Below are 6,000 nucleotides of genomic sequence, written 5' to 3'. Positions count from 1 at the left end.
CAATAGATGTGACCTTTAAGTTTTGTTCCATTGGAGTAGTAAGAGGATTGCATTCTGTCATGCCAAACCTATTCAACAGATCTCCAATGTATTTCTTTTGAGAAAGAAATATGGACTTCAGATGTTGGGTTACTTCAATAACAAGATAGTAATGAACATAGCCCAAATCAGTCATTTCAAAACTTTTCCCCAATTCCTTCCTTTATGGATGCAATGTATTGTTCCCTGTCATCAAAATATCATCTACATATACCACAAGATATACAACTATTTTACCAAATTTCTTGACAAATAAAGCTACATCATCAAGATCATAATGTTTGAAATTGAGTTTGAGAAGGTGCTCAATTAGTTTTTCATACTAGGCTCGTGGTGCTTGTTTGAGGCCATACAAGGACTTCACAAGTTTGCATACTTTATGTTCGTGTCCTTTCACAGCAGATCCTTCAGGCTGGGACATAAAAACATTCTCTTTTAGATCTCCATTCAAGAAAGCAATTTTTACATCCATTTGATGGACTTTCCAACCGTTCTGAGCTGCTAGGGCAAAGAGTGTCCAGATGGTAGCCCATTTTGTTGTGGGGGAAAAAATCTCCTCATAATCGACCCCTTCCTTCTGTGCAAAACCTTTTGCCACAAGCCTAGCTTTGTGCTTGTCAAGTGAGCCATCAACTTTATACTTATTCTTGTAGACCCACTTGCAGCCAATTGGTTTGGTTCCTAATGGAGGATCAACCAGCTTCCAAGTGCTGTTCTTTATGAGGGCATCATACTCCTTTTGCATTGCTTCTTTCCATTTATCATGAGAAGTAGCTTCTTTGAAGGAATTTGGTTCAAAATCTATAGACAATTTAAATTCACAATCATAAGAAACATCCATATCAACAGGTGAATCAAAGTCATCTACATCACCTCCATTTTGTCGGTTTGAATTTCTAGTTCATGTCTTTCTAACCTCATCAAGATGAACACTTTCAAGTGTCTTTGTCAGCCACTTTGGGGGACCTTTCTCAGGTGATCCAAGCTGCTTTGTTGATTGAGTTAGGATTGAATCAAGATTGAGTCTCCCAATTCTATCAATCACATCACTTAAAGCATCATCCGTTGTTGGAGTTTCATGTGGGGGAGAGAGTTCTTCAGAAGAAGATTCCACATGTTGATCTAGTATAGGAATCCCCCCTTCAAGATGTGGAATCTTATTATCAAATTCTTGAAATGATTTTGCATTTGCGAATCTATCCAAGTGATCAAGTTTCCGCTCAAAAACATTGTCAGTTTTGGATGATTCAAGAAAAATTACATCTCTAGATACACCAAACTTTTTATTGACTTCATCATAGAGATGGTACGCTTTGGAGGTGTTTGAATACCCCAGGAAGATACACTTACGACTTCTTGCACCAAGTTTGTTTCTATGTACCTTTGGTATCAAGGCATAACAGGTGGAACCAAAGACCCTGAGATGCTTTACCGAAGGAACATGTCCATACCAAATTTCATATGGAGTCTCGTTTCTAATAGCATTAGATGGACATCTATTCTTTATATATGCAGCACATAGAACAGCATCAGCCCAAAACATTATCTTTACATTTTTGAAGAAGAGCATGGATCGTACCATATTTAAGATTGTCCTATTCATTCTTTCAGCTACACCATTCTGTTGGGGATTATAAGGTACAGTTGTTTGATGTTTGATCCCATGTTGGTGAAGATATTTTTCAAATTCATTTGATGTGTATTCTTTTCCATTATCAGTGCGAATAGACCCAATATGACATTGTGCATCATTTTCAATCCATTTATGAAAGTTCTTGAATGTTTGAAAAGCATCATATTTGTTCTTCAATAAATAAACCCAACACATTCTGGTGTAGTCATCAATAAATGTCATCATATATTTATTTCCATTTGTAGAAGGAAAAGGCATTGGACCACATAAATCTGAATGAATAAGTTCAAGTTTTCTATGTGCTCTTGAATGTGAATCATGAAAAGATTGTTTGCTATGCTTTCCTAGAATGCAAGCATCACATTGCTTAAATTTCCTAGGAATTGTAGGCAAACCACAACACCACTTTTCTTCAACAAGTGGAGGCTGTCATAGTTCAAATGTCCAAATCTAGCATGCCATAATAAACTTGAATGAAGTGTACCTTCTTCATAATGAGCATTTTATGAGAAATGTTGTGCACGAGCAGAGGTACCTTGCAGCTTGAGAAGCCTTTCTTCTTCTATCCCCCTCATGACAAGTGAGTGGTCAAATGCTTTTCTCACCTCAAGCTTGCCATCGAACATATGAATGGAGTGACCTTGCTGGTGGATGTGGACCAAGGACAACAAGATTCTCTTGAACTGTGGGAGATATAGAACATGATGCAGAAGAAAGTTTGGAAGACTAGGCAATTTAAGCCTAATTGTGCCAAGCCCTAATGGCTTGATTTTTGATTGGTCTGCAAAGCATACTGCTCCATCAACATTGTCAGTAAATTCTTCAAAAAAATCTTTTCTATGAGTCATGTGTCAAGATGCTCCTGAATCAAGCAACTAATCATTTTTCCAAGAAGCAAGTGAAGCATTAAATAAATCTTCATTTACTCCAATATTACATTGTGCCACAACATAGTGAGCAGATTCAGGTGCTTTACCTTTGTCTGTATCATCAATTTTACCTTTCTGTTGGTTTCTTTGCTGCTCAATTTTGTCCCATGGTAACTTGCATGTAGAGGCATCATGTGATCCATTTCTTTTGCAGCGTATGCAGTGCAAATCTACCTTTTCTCCTTGAGAGTGTCTGCCCCCCCTGCCTTTGAAATATATTCCTCTTCCTCTTCGACCACCTCTTCCTCTTGAAGAATCTTGAGCAGGATGCTTTTCTTTATGAGCAAGGCACACAGCCTCTTCAGAAGATTCAAGGGCTGTCTTCTTTCCAAAAGCTTTCTCTCTTTCAACAATTTTTTTTCACAAGGGAGTCAAAGGTAATGTCTTTAAGATTTCCATTTGCTTGCAATGACTCAAGATAATTGGAGTAAGTAGGATAAAATGCCTTGAGAAAAGTGATAAGAGGAATATCCGAATCAATTTTAGTGGCTTGGATATCATGCATTATAGACTTTACTTTGGATGCAAGAGCAAGAGGATCATTATTTTGCAATTCAGGAATGAACAGTTTAATCATGAGTTGAACAACTTCAAGTGTAGAATGTGAGTCATAGAGTTCTTTCAGCTTTTGTAAGGCTTCGAAAGCAGTTGAAAATGGCGTAATATGGCGACTCACCTCTTCACTTACAGATGCTACAATTAATGCATAGGCTTTGTTGTTCTTATTTTCCCAAATGGCGAGCTCTTTGTCTGATGTAGGCTGTTCTGGCTATTTGTCTCCGTCTCCAATGCACACTCCTTTCCACAACTCATTGAAAATGAGGGTGTGTTTTATCATCCAGGACCACTCAGGATAGTTCTCTTTGCCAGTGAGAACTATTCCCATAATGGATATGATTGAATGCATACTGTAACAAAAACTTCTGCTGCAAAATTTTACTCTTAATGGGAAAAAAATATAATTCTAATATGACTGGACAACAAATTCAACTGGACAACAAATGTCAATACCCAAGACTGTAAATACACCAAGACTGTGTATTAAGGCAGCGTAAATACAACAAACTTCATACGTTCTTGAAAAACCAAAGCATATAATTTAAATGGGCTCTTCCCACTTATTCAATGCCAACGCAAATATGGAGAGCATCATTTTTGGTTTTTTTTTTTAAATAGGTTTCCAACACATAATATAAAGCACCACAATCATATTGCAGCACCTCACCATATGTATTGGCCTTTTTTGGTAATACACACTATTCAAAATATATATCGGCTCCTTTTTTTTTTAATTCATTGATCACCCAACGCAACCCTTCAAAAAAATTTCAACACACAGCGGTGCCATGTCTGCTGTAGAGTTCGATTTCATATCATATGGCCTTTGAAAAAGGGCTCAACTCACATACACATCATAGGACAACATTGAACTTTCCACGCTTTACAGTAAGATTATAGTCTTCAAAAAAATGAGGATTACACATACTAGATAGTGGTATTATCCTTCAGCGGAGCAACAAATTACATAGGCAACAGTATAGTTCTCCAGTGCAGCAACAGATTACACAGACAACCTCCAACGCACAAACCTTCAACGAGAATCATTCATCGGATGACCTTCAATAGAGTCTATGACATATGTGATTTAACTCGTAAACAAATCCAATACAAAGGATTCAATACAATGCACCAGAACTGTATGCATTCAACAGACACCATTGTATGGAACTCTTTGTATTCCTTGTGTAGAGTATAGAGAGACTACACATAAAGTATGAGTCAATGCACGCAGAGCGACACTCCAAGTTTCATAGAGGAACAAAGGACAAAGCAGGGAGCAGAAAAATAACAGTCGTTACAAGGATAAAATGGAGGCTAGCAGCGTTCCAACCGTTCACTGCACCCGTTCAATGCTCCATAATCTTTCACGCAGATATGGAGGCCAACAGCGTGGAGAGAGCAGTGTATGGACTATGTCAGAGGAGCGTGGGAGGTTACAAAAATTGGAAGAAGAATGTAGGACAAACTGACAAATTTATGAAGAAATAACAGAAGGGAGTTACAATGGTAGACTGCAATGCCAAAAATGGAGCTGGCTCTGATACCATGTCAGACCAGGCAGTAACTCCTCAAAACAATTCAATTCATATTATTCCTTTAGGTTGGTCTTTATTATATACATGAGGGAGACTGTTCACTTCATCTCCCGATGACTGTTCATATCTCTTATTATTTATTTACATTGATTATATTTATTCACCCAATCCTGATGATTAGGTGTCAACTGGTATCATAATTTATCAACATGTTTTTCAAATAAAAGGGTAGAAAATATTTTCCACAAGTATTAAATGAGTAGAATATTTGCTCCAAAAGTACACATCGTTTCACATGAACAGGTTAACAATGCTAAGGAATACACATTTGTGGCCACAATTATTGAGGAATGTCTTGATATTTAATGAGAATTGAGGGAACCGATCATGCAACACAAATGTAAGTGAGTCTAAGTCACTTTCCAATAATGAATTCGCATTATAATATTTGAAGGAAGGAAGCAAAATTGTAGATCTGAACACTACACAATTTTCACTCAAATCTAAGATATAAATGTAAATGGTTAAAATTCAATATCCTCTCCACATCCTTTAGTACCTATTGCCATTCACTCAATCTCTCTTTATTTAATTTGGCCCTTTCTTAAATTAAATACTTCAAGAATGTAACTCAATTTAAAAATGGATTTTTAATGTTTTACTAAAACCCTTTTCCACATAAAATGATCAAAAAATTCCTTGTTAATAGAAATGTTTTGTTCCTTGGAAAATAATATCCTGTGAATGACTTGGTGGAAAAATTATGACCCACCCATACGCATGCTCCAACAAAATGCATTGCCACTTTTAATAATGCATCAAATTGATGAAATTTAAGACAGTGCCAACTAAATCAAAACATCCAATTCAATGGTCCCCTCTTCTTATGGATTCAACATTTGAATGACTTGCAATATTTACTGAAAGAAGTCATCAAAATTCAATAAGATTGATAGTTGATGCAACAAACACATTATTAATGTGGATAAAGAAAGAAATTAACCATGCCTTTTACAAATTGAATGTAGGTTCACTCCTCGGCTTTGCACTAGAAATCCAATATATGGCTGCCTTTCCTTCTTTTTTTTTTTAAAGCTCTGGTGAAAAATTAAATTTATATCACTTAAGGTGCTGTAGCAGGGTACAACAGTTCACCGTATATTAACCACCAAAAAATATCTAGCTTATTCTCGCTATCATATTTGGACTTTTCCTATATACTTTAGCAAAAGTAACAAACAATCCACCCTCAGATAAGCGATAATTGGCCAATCTATGAGCTCCCACTCCAATGCTTTTACAG

Source organism: Pinus tabuliformis, chromosome 9 (assembly GCF_031772625.1).
Source record: "Pinus tabuliformis cultivar Carrire ecotype Pingquan chromosome 9, CPIR1, whole genome shotgun sequence".
In the NCBI taxonomy this organism is placed as follows: domain Eukaryota; kingdom Viridiplantae; phylum Streptophyta; class Pinopsida; order Pinales; family Pinaceae; genus Pinus; species Pinus tabuliformis.
The sequence above is the reverse complement of the archived record's forward strand: the minus strand, read 5'-3'. Positions refer to the sequence as shown.